Source organism: Culex quinquefasciatus, chromosome 2 (assembly GCF_015732765.1).
Source record: "Culex quinquefasciatus strain JHB chromosome 2, VPISU_Cqui_1.0_pri_paternal, whole genome shotgun sequence".
NCBI lineage: Eukaryota > Metazoa > Arthropoda > Insecta > Diptera > Culicidae > Culex > Culex quinquefasciatus.
The window spans coordinates 30496211-30511347 of NC_051862.1; the positions used below are offsets into that span (position 1 = coordinate 30496211).

Genomic DNA, 15137 nt, shown 5'->3' on the forward strand with positions numbered 1-15137 from the left:
AAGCCTTTATTCAGTGTGCAACTCAGTCTAGCTGCGATGATCTGGAATACATTTAGATTGACTGCTTAAGAATGCTGTACTGTAGCTATAGCGTTGAGATGAGTTAGTTTCTGGATGTTGCTCCGGTTAGGTCGGTGCGATGAAAGATGTATGAATGATTGATAACCTATGATGACGAGTAGAGCAGTGTTGTAGAATAGGGTAGGTCACTAGAATAATTTTAACAAGCCTTTGTTGACAATCGGTCAACCAGTAGTGATAAAAACATCAAAGATCAACTACTTTTATGACCTGGTTTTGATTGGATCAATGTTGCCATTTTCCAGGAATTAAAAAGTAATCGCTTGTTATAAATGGCGAAATTTTACGTGCATCCGTAATTAGTGATAGTCTGCTTGGGATTGGTTCTAGACTTCTAGGAAATCGGAAAGCCATTGACGTGTAGCAAGCTGATGTGGTTCATTCAATAACGTTCTGCCTTGGATGGCTGGGTTGTTGATGTTTTTTTCTTGTTATTGACTCGTGAATGGATGTTTTAATTTCCCGGAATGGACCATTGCAGCTTGTTGTGGTTTTGGGACGTACAGAATGAAGGTTTTTGATGCAAACTGATTCGTCATCACACATTGCAATGTTAATCTGTCCTGAAAGTATCTGTTTAAAATTTAATGGTACATGATTCCTCTACGACTCAACCAAAAATTAATTTCAAAGGTTTGAAAAGAATGAAAGGTTGAAAACTACAGATTATGATGTACTTTATGCAACCATTTTTGTTAAAATGCATTAGACTTTTTATTGTAATATCGTGTGATATAAAATGTTTCTTGGATTAATCCTGAATTAATTTGTGATGGATTCTAGATGTGTAGATGTATATATAAATTAATGGCAAAAAATGTAAGAATTAAGTTTAAAAAAATAATTAAAAAGACAGTAATGTCGTCACTAAATTCAGTTACGGTAAATTTATTTTGAAGATTTTAATTTTCCCCTTGTTGCTTTTTTTTTAACCATAAATTGGAATCATTTGCCTTAACACATAGATTGGAACGTTAAAAGTATTACTTTAAATCACTTGTAGAGTCGACTGTAAACTATAAAGAATACAATGTATAGCGTTTTTTTTGCATTTTTGAACAAATAAGGCACTCTTGTGCCTGAAAAATGATAATTTTGAACTGTAATGAACTGTACTAATATTTAAACGATTTTGATATACTTTTTGCTTAATTTCTATGAAAATTTAGCTTGAAATGGGATATTTTTTATTTTTGTAATTCTTTATTTTTTTTAGTTCACATATTTTTTAAACAACATTCAAACGGTCAAATTCCCATTTCTAAGCCTAGTTTTGTAAAAGTTTCACAAAATGATAACTTCATTGTAACAGTCATGCTACTGTCAATTTGAATGTCAATAAATTCATAAAAATAACGATATTTCTAAAATGTGGCGTAAATGTTTAATGTTGGCCCGAAGTTTTATGAAATGTGCTATTTGATTAAAATATTGCTAAACTAAACGTTATTCAATGTATCTTAATGTTTTATATTCGATCGTACAGGTTTATACAGGATTATAACATAAATTTAAATCTTCAGCTCCCAAATATGATTAGAAGTGCACGAAAATACATTTCAAATCTGGGGGCAATTTGTGAATTTCCGATGTACAGCCTGATATAGCTGAAACACAGAGCTTATGATCTTTGGGCTACATGGGAGATATTGGTTTTAACTCAATGAAAAATCATCCAAAAATAAAAAAAAAACTTATAGTGTTTTGGAACCGGGATGATATCGGATAAAAAAATCGTTAAAATATGTGTTTTTCCTTTATTTTCAAAATACATTTTTTTAAACTTTATATAGGTGTATCAATAAATTCAAGACTGTATTTGCAATCAAAACTAGATAAATATCATAACAGTCACGGGGGTTTTTTTTTATTAAATTAAAACTAATGATTTTTAAGCTCCTATAAATTTTTAAAATCCAGGTCCATAATAATCTAAACATAATATCTTTTCCAAAAAAATATCTCTAAAAATCATCAAAATACTCAAAAATTTTAATTTTTATTGTTTTTGCGGTATAGGTATCAATCATATTTGATATAATGCAATACTATGTATTTTTGAAAAAAATACTTTATTTTTTAAAATGTGGTTTATCGGTAATTTGTCATACATCCAGTAATAATAGAATTTTTAGAAATATTCGTATTTTGCTCAAAACTCTAAATTTTTTTTTCGATTTTTCGTTGACTTTTAATAATAAGCATATAAAAAATTTATATTTTAGAAATATAAGATAAATTTGCGGGTTATTACCACATTTAGGCTGATTTCGAGAAAAAATCATTTTCATATTATTGAGCAATTCTCTGAGATTTCGGTCATTCGATCTTTTTTGTATTTTTTAATCCGGCTGAAATTTTTGTGGTGCCTTCGGTTTGCCCAAAGAAGCCATTTTGCATCATTAGTTCGTTCATATAATTTTCCATACAAATTTGGCAGCTTTCCATACAAAAATGATATGTGAAAATTCAAAAATCTGTATCTTTTGAAGGAATTTTTTGATCGAATTGGTGTCTTCGGCAAAGTTGTAGGTATGGATATGGACTACACTGAAAAAAAAATGATACACGGTAAAAAAAATGATGATTTTTAATTTCACTTTTTGTCTCTAAAACTTGATTTGCAAAAAGAACTATTTTTAATTTTTTTTATATGTTCTAGAGGACATCAAATGCCAACTTTTCAGAAATTTCCAGAATGGACAAAAAATCTTTGACAGAGTTATGATTTTTTGAATCAATACAGATTTTTTCAAAAAATCGAAATGTTGGTCGCAAAAATTTTTCAACCTCGTTTTTCGATCTAAAATCAAATTTGCAATCAAAAAGTACATTAGTGAAATTTTGATAAAGTGCACCGTTTTCAAGTTATAGCCAGTTACATAGGTTAAAAAACAGGAAAATTGATGTTTTCTAAGTCTCACCCAAACAACCCACCGTTTTCTAATGTCAATATCTCAGCAACTAATCGTACGATTTTCAATGTTAAAATATGAAACATTCGTGAAATTTTCCGATCTTTTCGAAAAAAATACTTTCAAAAATTTAAAATTAAGACTAACATTTCAAACTGGCCAAACATTCAATATTACTCACTTTTGAAATGTTAGTCTTGATTTTAAATTTTTGAAAATATTTTTTTCGAAAAAACCGGAAAAAATCTCAACAACTAAGGGTCGTTTCAACAAAGATTAATAATGCAAAATATTGAGAATTTTCTCAGTTTTTCAAAAATATTTTTTTCAAAGGTGGGCAAACAAGGGCGCTAATTTAAAAAAATTAAAAACTTCGACTTTTTTCAAAAAAAGTTACCTTAAAATGGGTATAACATGAAAACGGTGCACTATATCAAAAATTCACTAAAGTTCTTTTTGATTGCAAATTCAATTTCACATCGGAAACTGAAGTTGAAAAATTGTTGCGACCAATATTTCGATTTTTTGAAAATATCTGTATTGATTCAAAAAATCATAAGTCGTTCAAATATTTTTTGCCCATTCTGGAAATTTTTGAAAGATTGGCATTTGATGTCCTCTAAAACATATCAAAAATTAAAAAAAATTAAAAATAGTTCTTTTTGCTAATCAAGTTTTAGTAACAAAAAGTGAAATTAAAAATCACCTAACTTTTTTTATCGTGTATCATTTTTTTTCAGTGTAGTCCATAACCATACCTACAACTTTGCCGAAGACACCAAATCGATCAAAAAATTCCTTCAAAGATACAGATTTTTGAATTTTCACATATAATTTTTGTATGGACAGGTGCCAAATTTTCAAGGAAAATTATATGGACAAACTAATGCTGCAAAATGGCTTCTCTGGGCATACCGATGGCTCCGAAAAAGTTTCAGCTGGAATAAAAAATACAAAAATTAAAATTAAAGAAAAAATACCGATTCCGTAGAGAACTGCTCATATTCACATACGGTTTCTGTATGGATAGTTGCCCATATTTGTTTTGATACTTGTATGGACAAACAAGTGATGCAAAATAGTTACTTTGGGAATAGTGAAGACCCTTGTAAAGTTTAAGTCAAACTCACAAGTACAAATTAAATCCATTTCCGATTGTCGTGACAAAGAGGGGTAACCTATTTTGGACAAATTTTCAAGAAGAAAAATATTTGCATTAGCATTAAAGCAGGGCCTAATGAATCTTTGAAAAAATATTTTGAAAAATGAAAAAAAAAACATTTTTTTTTAATTTTTGCTCACAAATTTTACGCAATTAATTTCTCGTTTAAACTTTTGGTTAAACCTTTCAGTTAGTTTTCATAATTTATTTTTTTAAATTCATTCAATCGATTTCTTTATTCAATCAATTATGTGCAGATACTTTCCTGGTAGAGATTTTTAATATCTATCAAGGAGAAAATTCAATGGTGCAAAATGAAACGAAAAAATCAACTGAAGCACAAAGTTACTAGAAAAAAAAATAAAGCTGTGTTTTACCTTGTTTTTTGTCCTTAAGATTTTTTTTAATTAAAATTAATCCTCTTCGAAAATGATCCATCGTGCAACAACTTCCGAAGGACACGCAACAATTTCGCCACCCCAAAACTGCTCGAATTCCTCCCAGGACACCACGCCGGTTTTCCCTTTTTCTCAAAACTGAAATATTTCACCCCTCTCATAACCACCCCTGTTTACCGTGCGCAACCAACCCACCAAGTCAAAGGACGCCGCTCTCGCGAGAGACCGCGCATTTCCACGCATCCTTCTCCGATCAAAGAAGGAAAACTTAACGAAACTTCTCACCATAGTGAGCCAGCTCACGTTTGCTCGCAGTGCTCGCAGAGAGCCATTTCGCCCGCTCTCTTCGACTAGGAGGCAATCATCCCTTAACAACAACAAAGCCTCAGCAAAGGGGATGATATGCTTTATGCTATGCTAAGGAAGAGGGTGCGTGAGTGAGAGAGCGCGAGCATGAAATTGAGAGAGGGAGAGCGAGCGTGAGCATAACATACGCACGAGGACGACAATCTCAAAACATTTCTGAAACGAAAATGTTAGGGGAGATACAAGGATGCTTGGTACGGAACTGAACAGCGAAGAGAAGATTAGTCGGAGCTGGATGTTTCATAACATTGGGTCGGTCCGTCGTGTGTCGTTCCGTCGCTGTTTCGGATTGCGAGGAGTGTGTTTTTTTTGTGGAGGGGTGTTTTTGAAGCTCTGAGAAAAAGTGAGATTTCCGGGGCGGTTTAAGGGACAGATGGCCCAAGTTTGATCGGTTTTTTGGGCGAGAAATGAGTTTAAAAAGGAGAATAAGCTAGAATCGCGCGCGCAAAGAAAAAAACGGTGACGGAGAGGGGATTTGAACCCACGTTCGTGGGATTGCTAGAAAGTGCCGATTTCGGAGCAGGGCGCGCTCACACGTGTGCGGTGTGATTTTGTGGTTCTGGTGAAGTGAAATTGTCCGATTCAAACATGCCAAACTGAAGGGGGTACCGGAAACGGATACTTTTGGCCACGAAGTACTCTGTCAGAGTGAGCGAGAGAGAAAGGGAGAGTGAGAGCACGTGAAAGAGAGAGAGGGCGCTACTTGCGGAGGAAAAGTCCAGCGAAAAAACCAAACACAGCACAGGTTCGTATGGTTATTACACATTCCTTGAATGTTTTCCAATGTTTTTCCTGCGTTTTTTCCCCTCGTGGTTTAAATCATGAATTATTTATAACATGTAGTTGAGGATAATTTAACTCGTTTGTTTTTTGCTTGCCTGAGTTCGGAAAAGCGTTTTTCCTCACGCTTGACCCACTTCCTGGTCCCCGGCCAAATTGACCCATTCCGGAGGTACCTTTTTTGCTGGTTCCAAAGAAGTCCGTGTTCCTCCAAGTGGCCTCCACTGGCCGTAATATTTACTTAGGACAACCCTAATGACCCTGGCCAAACCCCCCGACCGGTAATGGTGGGGTGCCTTAATGACTTCAGTTGCCATTTTTTTTGTGGGTTCCAAAACGACTGGCCAGGGAGGGGTCACTGCGAAAAAACTTCCAGTGAAAAATTTGTGTCGGAAAATTCTTGCTGTTTGTGTGCGAGTAGGGTGGCCACACCCGGAGGGGTGGGAAAAATTAAAGTGACGTTAAATTGTCCACTTCCTCGGAAGGACCATTCCGGATGGAGGCGAACCGAAGGTTCGCCAATTGGAACTGGAGGACGGGGGAGGGTCAAACCCCAGAATGAGGAATTTCCTTTTGCTTCTGGTTTCAGATCCTCGATTTCCCCCCCCCCCAACATTTGTTTGGGGAGATAAAGTGAGGAAAATCGTTTTCCATGTCACGCCCTGAAATTTGAATTTTTCCCAGGCCCCCCAGACTCGCTTCTTTTTTGGGGGGGACGATGTTTGGTGAGCCAGAAATAAACGCAATTCGGCTGGTGTGGAAATTCCCTCGCCGATGACTCCCCTTTTTGTGAAGATAGACCTGCGGGGACAGATAAGGAACGGTTGTGGGGGGAAGGGGGGCAAGGATGAATGATTGGGGGTGGATTGGTCGCAAAGTGACGACGAAGACATTGATATTGAGATTTGCGGAAATTTTATTGACTGATTTTTTTTTGGGCCTGGGATTTACTTTCCGGTTGATGTCTGGGAAGTTTTTTTTGTTTGTGTTTGTTTATTGTTTTGGAATAGGAAGGAGGTTGAATTTGTTTATCAAAGATCAATGGAAAAGTTTTACTTCAATGTTAAAGTGAATAGGCTTTCAGACGTTGAGTCTTTACAAGATTACTTAAATTATTCTGTGGATCATTTATTTCATTGCAATGATTGTTATTTGCCATAACGATTTTTTATTATTTTTTTTAAAGGCATAATTTATTCTTATTTGTGAGCAATTGATAGTAAGTTATGCTATCAATGTACAAAACAATTTAATAATCGTTGAAATCGAAGATATTGAATGCCTAGAGGGAAATGGGGATACTTGATCCCCTTTTTGTTTTGTAGATCTTTCTCAATTTACCTGAAAACTTTTAAAATAATTTCTTTCAGTTATTTGTGGAAACCATGCTAAAAGTTATTCAAAATTGACCAAATCTATTACTCTCTCTAAGAGATCCAACCATTTCATATTCAACCAGTGAAAATAATGTCAATGCGTTGAAAAATGTTTTGAGACATTTAGTTTTCGAACAATTGTTGAAATGATTTTAATCTGTGTTCTATTCAAAAATTAAGACTAAATATATGCTTCTTATACAAAACTAGACAGGTTTAATAAAAAAATCGATATACAGTACCGCAAAAAGTTTCTTTTCTTTATTTTTTTTTAAATTTGATCGGAGTCGAGGGACATAAACTTCAGAAAATATTTGCAACGTCTTTCATCCCAGATATTCGGAACGGTTTCCAGATCGGCCAATGTTCAAAAAATTATAGCAAATCGATAATTGAACTAAATGATTCGCTTTTGCCTTCATTTAAAAGCTTTTCTTGCGATCTTTCGAATGCTGTATCGAACATCTGAAAATTTTAACTTTTATATGAAGTTTTTGAAGAACTACTTTGACCCTTGAAATCCACAAATTCGGTACACTTTTTTCTTACGAATGTAAACAAGCTTTGGATCTCTCCAGGAGTACATATTTATTACCAAATAATGACTTCACACACTGAAACCAATGAAACTCAAGCTTAGTGATGTTTTATACATGGTTTGATAACTTTTTTTGTGAAAATATCAGTTAAATTCAGGTGTTCCACAATTGTGGGAGGCACAATAACATCCCACAATTATGAAACAGGCCATTTGGAGGCATTGTTTTGTTGCTCTGGACAAAATAGTCTTGGCATGAAGTTTTTTGTTCAAAAAGTATTACTTTCACTAGTGAAATAGCAAGATAATGTCCAAATGAAGGTTCTAAAAATAGTAGGGTCGACAGGAAAGCTACTTTTGACAAATTATCATAAAAGTGTTCCAAATTTGTGGGTGTTCCGAATATGTGAGATGACTGTAAACATAAACTTTTTTTTTTAGATCATAATTTTAAAATATTCATTTATTACAATATCACCGATGTATTAATATGCTATTTAAAAGATTTAATTTGATTTGTTGATATTTTCATACATTTTTTAATTATTTTAAATACATTTCTTATACACTTTCTTGCTACTTTCTTTTCATATACACTTGTTTCAGACTGAATCAAGTCCCTAAAATCTAACATTAAGAACAGTAATGACTTTTACAGATCAAATTTTTCAATAATCTGTAATAATTTTATGAAAATTGGTTAGGTTTATGACCAAAAGTAAAGAGAACAAAATATGCTTTTTTCATGTTTTTATTTCCAATTTTTCAGAAATCCTGCAGTGAAATGCAGATTCTGGCTCAGTACAATATATTTCACATTTTCAATATCAATAGAATGACAAAAAACATATTAATTCTTTAAAACTGATTATCACTTAAGCTAAGAATGTCAATAGAATCTAAATCTAAGATTTAACAAGTTGTCAAAATTATTTCATTTATATAAATTTGGAATAAAAAACTATTGTTCTATTCCAAAAAAAAAGCTGGAAATCTATCAGAATCTTACATATTTTCATTTCCAAAAGGTGTCACGAAAAACAAATTGAAAATCATTTGAAAAACATGTTAAATCAATGGTAAACTTGGTAAACCGTTATCTTTAAATTTTAAAACCAATGTTATTTGGGGTCTAGCTCATTTCCCCGAATTCCATTCCCCCGAAAATCATTTCCCCTAATTGGGCACATCCCCAAATACCCAGGGATCTGACACGCATGCAGTTTCCTGAAGTCCCCACCAGAGGCGCTGTCTATATTGTTTGCGTATGGTTTTAGAAAAGGTCGTATGAAATAAATACATATTTTTTTCTCGAATTATGTTTTTTGTTAATTTCTCTAATGAAAAAAAAAGCTGAAAAAAGTTGCTATATATTAGGATGTAACAAAAATAACTTTTTGGCGGGCATTCAGGGGTTTGTTCAGGTGGGCATACTGAGCCTAAATCCCAAATATGAGCTTGATTGGACGTAACAGGAGCTGGCGCTCCGCCCTTCAATTTTAAATGGGATTTAACCCGTAAAAAAAGATTTTTTCAAAAATGTCACTTTTTGAGGCATATTGGCCACCAATGCGTTTACCAAAAACATCACTGGCGTATAGGCCAGATCCTTGCGCATCTTTTGGTATATATAACATTGAAGTTTGGAGCATCCTGGAGCTCGGTACAGATCTTCAAAGTTTGGCATTTTTTCGAAAAATCGGCCCCGGCAAAAAAGATATGCGTCGCACCTCGCGACGCCCGAGACGCCATTTGATTTTGCTGGGACCAATTTTTCGAAAATATGCCAAACTTTGAAGGTCTGTACCGAGCACCAGGATGCTCCAAACTTCAATGTTATATATACCAAAAGATGCGCAAGGATCTGGCCTATACGCCAGTGATGTTTTTGGTAAACGCATTGGTGGCCAATATGCCTCAAAAAGAGACATTTTTGAAAAAATCTTTTTTTACGGGTTAAATCCCATTTAAAATTGAAGGGCGGAGCGCCAGCTCCTGTTACGTCCAATCAAGCTCATATTTGGGATTTAGGCTCAGTATGCCCACCTGAACAAACCCCTGAATGCCCGCCAAAAAGTCATTTTTGTTACACTCTATTATATATGTAATTTATGTCCGATGCGCATACGACCTTTTCAAATGCCACGTGCATAAAACTTGTTTCGATCTTGGTTCGATTTTGACTTCACTCGCTTTGTATGTGGATGACAGTCGTGTCGTAACCGTGCAAATACCACTTCTCCTAATCAACCACTTCCCCGAATGCCATTTCTCCGAATTGATGCGCGCGCTCCGGGGCACTTCCGCTTGACCGCATTCGGAGAAATGGCGTTCAGGGAAATTACTATTCTATGACTAATCGGGTAAATGGCATTCGGGATTGTGGCCCATTCGAGAAAAAGGCATTCAGGAATGTGGAAGATTGGGGGAAACGGGAAATTCGGGATAATGGAATTCGGGGAAATGACTATTAGGGGAATTGTCTTTCCGGGAAGGTGGCACTCGGGGAAATGTCCCTTTGTTTATATGGGTTTCGGTGAAATGTCATTGCTTCGTTATTTGAAATTTTGGATTTTGGGCTATTCTTGGACCTCAACACGGATTGAGAAAAATGTTTTTTTTTATTTGTTTTGGCCAAAATAAAAATAAAATAGTGATTTTCGATTGAACAATCGGGACTCCATGATTCAGGATCTTATATATTCACGACAAATAACATGTTAGCTGGGAAACAAATCGGTCACATACAGAATCCAATTTATAGAAGTTATTTTTCTGGGTCAGCGAAAAAATTGCAAAACTTGATTTTTTTCAGCATTCATTGTATTTATCAAATTCGATAATGCTCGTTGAATGAAAATACGACTCAACTTTTATTTTGAAAAAGAAAGTTAATGTCGTCAATTTCAAATGTTTTATGAAACATCGAAAACTTTAAGGGGTAATTCTCCGCCAACTCACACAGCAGTTGCCCCGACCCCTCTTCGATTTGCGTGAAACTTTGTCCTAAGGGGTAACTTTTGTCCCTGATCACGAATCCGAGGTCCGTTTTTTGATATCTCGTGACGGAGGGGCGGTACGACCCTTCCATTTTTAAACATGCGAAAAAGAGGTGTTTTTCAATCATTTGCAGCCTGAAACGGTGATGAGATAGAAATTTGGTGTCAAAGGGACTTTTATGTATTAGACGCCCGATTTGATGGCGTACTCAGAATTCCGAAAAACGTATTTTCATCGAAAAAACACTAAAAATGTTTTAAAATTCTCCCATTTTCCGTTACTCGACTGTAAAAATTTTGGAACATGTCATTTTATGGGAAATTTAATGTACTTTTCGAATCTACATTGTCCCAGAAGGGTCATTTTTTCATTTAGAACAAAATTTTTCATTTTAAAATTTCGTGTTTTTTCTAACTTTGCAGGGTTATTTTTTAGAGTGTAACAATGTTCTACAAAATTGTAGAGCAGACAATTACAAAAATTTTGATATATAAACATAAGGGGTTTGCTTATAAACATCACGAGTTATCGCGATTTTACGAAAAAAAGTTTTGAAAAAGTTGGTCGTCATCGATCATGGCCGTTCATGGTCACCCGCGACAGACACGGACGACGAAACAAAGAGAAACGCAAAAAGTAACTTTTTCAAAACTTTTTTTCGTAAAATCGCGATAACTTGTGATGTTTATAAGCAACCCCCATATGTCTATATATCAAAATTTTTGTAATTGTCTGCTCTACAACTTTGTAGAACATTGTTACACTCTAAAAATAACCCTGCAAAGTTAGAAAAACACGAAATTTTAAAATGAAAAATTTTGTTCTAAATGAAAAATGACCCTTCTGGGACAATGTAGATTCGAAAAGTACATTAAATTTCCCATAAAATGACATGTTCCAAAATTTTTACAGTCGAGTAACGGAAAATGGGAGAATTTTAAAACATTTTTGTGTTTTTTCGATGAAAATACGTTTTTCGGAATTCTGAGTACGCCATCAAATCGGGCGTCTAATTTTACATAAAAGTCCCTTTGACACCAAATTTCTATCTCATCACCGTTTCAGGCTGCAAATTATTGAAAAACACCTCTTTTTTCGCATGTTCAAAATGGAAGGGGTCGTACCGCCCCTCCGTCACGAGATATCAAAAAACGGACCTCGGATTCGTGATCAGGGACAAAAGTTACCCCTTAGGACAAAGTTTCACGCAAATCGAAGAGGGGTCGGGGCAACTTTTCCCGATTTCGTGTGAGTTGGTAGAGAATTACCCTAAGTAGATTATTCAAATCGTGCTATCTAGGAAGCCCCCCCCCCTCTCTGTTGATGTTGGGTCGTATTATCCAGATCTCGCGTGATAAAGGCACGGAACGTGACTGCCGAAATCCCACCGACTGGTTGGAGCTCGTTGGGCTGGGCTGTTTTTGATCAGCTAGCTGCGCGGCGGGGATGGATTCTGGGAAGATTTATCAGCTATGACGTTTAGCGGAATTTGGGCCCCTTTTACTGTTTGCTGTGTGAGATGATGTCTGGGGGTGCCACTTCGAATCACACTTTTTGAGGAAAACGCAAATAAATTCGATTTTTATGGTCTATTTTGCGTTGCAGTCGTCGTTTTTTTTGTTTGAGGATGAATTTTCAATGAAGACTGCCGAAATAAAGCCATCATGTGGGATTGTACGCAATGCTGAGATGGCATGGTTCTTCCCTAAAACTCAGCTATAGGGTGCGAGGGGGTGGACCAACAATGCCAAGGGATAGGAGAATCAGGCGCACACATAAATATCCGCCATCCGAGTTCGACGAAGGTTTCCGTCGTTGGCTGCGTTTGACAAGAGGAGTGAAAATTAAATTTTATGTTGATAAATTTGACTGTCATGACACAGCAGTAGCAACCCCCACCCCCTGCTCCGAAGGGGTGGTTGAGGGGGAGAGGGTGAGATTTAGGGGTTTGTGATGGTGGTGGCAATTCGTTTGAATTCGGAGGATTGATTGCAATTTATGTGTGGGAGATTTGCTCCGGGGAATCAAACATTTAGGTCACAGGATGTGTGCTCTAGTCCACATTTTCGTGGGTTTATTAACATGTTGAGCTTTTCGGATTTTGATTTGGTGAACGAGAGCCACAAATTGCGGGGTTAAAACGTGTTGTGGGAAATTCACTGGAATGGATAAACTGCGATGTTACAGTGTAATTTGAGTGATTTTCCTCTAATTGCAGCATTCAAATCCGATTACAATTTCATTTTAATTATATGTTGGTGTCAAATTCCCGAATTATGGCTGTTTATAAAAAAGAAATTTCAATTAGAAGGTTTCAAATTATGATTTATTCAGTTAGTTTAGTACACTGGATTTCAATTTATTTATTTAATTTTGGTTGGTTCAGGCAAACCTTGCATTGAATTTGGAAATTTCAACAGTAATTGAAAAATTCCAATGTAGGGGAACTATACCCTTTCTCAGCCTATTTCTATTATCGGCCTATTAGCACTTTGATCATGAATTACAGCTGCCATAAAGTGTTTTTGACTATTCCAAAGTAATAACTAGCTCAACAAAAAGTAAGCAAGCAACTCCCCGTTGTTGATACATCTGAAAATGTGGATTTAATAGTGGAAAACGGCAAAAGTGATGAGAATTGGTCGAACGGCTTAGAGTGATTAAAATGGGCATATTTCCCCTATGTTAATTCAAATTTATACCATAGTGTTTTCTTCTAAGCTCAGCAAATTTTGAGGAAATCACTAAATTCCGTCTTAAAAAAATCTACGACCTCAATAAGCCAGTAGTTGATCCCTTCTTTCTTTTTCCTACCATTTTTCATTCATCTATCCGTAAAGTCACAAACTTTTGATAGACCGTCCGGTCGTCCACCAAACAATTCATTCCCTTGAATCGCTCACACACACAAAAAAAAGGTTCCCGTAAATCTCGCGTCCTAATCCCGTCGGTGCACCCCTCCCGAAAAGGGACCAATCATCGTAATTAAAGTTCATCCTATTTTGTTCCTCCCCGATCTAGCATTTTTCTGTTCAATTTTGAAAAATTCCATTTCGGCACTCTTTGCAGGGTATCGAATTGGACCCGATAAGTGGGCCCGGTTCTGGTACTCTTCCGAACTGGCCCTTCGGAGTTATTTGATTTTGAGAGGGAAACGAAAAATATTCCTGGTTTATCTCTGCGTGAGAATAATCATTCATTAATAATTTATTTTGCTGGGCACTTTTGTTCCTCCCTCTTCCGGAATGATGGGACATTAGGTTGAAATTAGAACTAAAATTATTTGAAAAAATAAGCGCCTGAAGTTATGCAAACTTGACGTTTTTCGACAAATTCTTTGTCTATTTTACCCCAACACCCCCTCTTTCAAGCGATTGTCCGACTGACTACCCCGGAAAAGAGCGCTCGCGGGACCGCGAAGAAATTTATATCGGAAATGACCCCTCAGATAGCAGTACCGGGAGGGTTTTTATCGCTAATCCATTTAACGACCGTCCCTCCACCTTCCTTAAGCGATTATACCTCTAGAATACTTCCTGGGTCGTAAAGATACGGAACATACGGTCACGACGTAGGTAAGGACTCGCGATAGGGGTCACTTTCGATGGGAACGGGACGGTGGCCATCAGGCCATGAGCACAATTACGATAATTAACAGTCGTATGCTGCTGCCATTGGTGATGGTGCGGCCGTAAATTACGATTATATTTATGTCTCACGGGAGCGGGAATAAACTCGTCATAAACGTGACATGAGCAGTGTGACTGGGGTTGTCTATGAGGGGTTCACGAAGAGATCCTTAACCCTTGGAACCAAAACTTGCATCTAGACGGAACTTCAATCTTCAGGGTGGCCACTAGGGTGACAAAAAAAAAGGATTTTTGATAACCCTAAGGCTTGAATTGTTTAGAGTTTAGGAGTCGCTCTAGAACTTTAAATTTGTTGAAAAAAACCTTGAATAAAAGTTGTAGTATCTTGTAAAATTGTTAAGAACATTGTATGAAATTAGTCATGACAATTTAAACGTTCTCGCTCCGTCATTCTTTTTGGTAATAAACTTTTAAAAAGTCTAAAGATCCTGTAATTTTTTTAGGGAAAATAGATTAAAAAGAGTTGATTTTCAAAGAATTTGTCTCTTCAAATATTTCACATTTGATTTTTTTATTACACTAGCCTTTGCGTTGAATAAAATAAAAAAAAATTAACCACAACATTAAAATATTTACAACTCGGTGACACAATACTGATTTTTTAAATAACATATCATGATCCAGAAACCAACAAAAAATACTCGATATAAACAATTGTTAAAGAAAATCAATCCTTTTCTCATAAAGGTTATCATGTTTTGAGCGTTTTTTTGTAAATGAAGTTTATTTAAAAAAAATTGCATTCCTATTTTCTTTTCCAGTTTGAATCGAAGAACGTTAATGTACCTGTTGATTCAATTTGAAATGATTTTAGGCCGTTGAAATATTTTTCTAGGTTTATGACCCCCCCCATTTTTTTTAAACTCAAAAT

General features: G+C 35.6%; 1 protein-coding gene across 1 annotated transcript in view; it reads left to right on the forward strand.

Moving 5' to 3' along the window:
* The first annotated feature begins 5144 nt into the window (after nucleotides 1–5144).
* Nucleotides 5145–15137, forward strand: part of LOC6036065 (insulin-like growth factor-binding protein complex acid labile subunit) — a 68671-nt gene continuing 58678 nt past the window's right edge. Inside the window, exon 1 of the mRNA XM_038254200.1 lies at nucleotides 5145–5667. The gene's annotated coding sequence lies outside the window, so the exon portion shown is untranslated. The remainder of the gene's footprint in view (nucleotides 5668–15137) is intronic.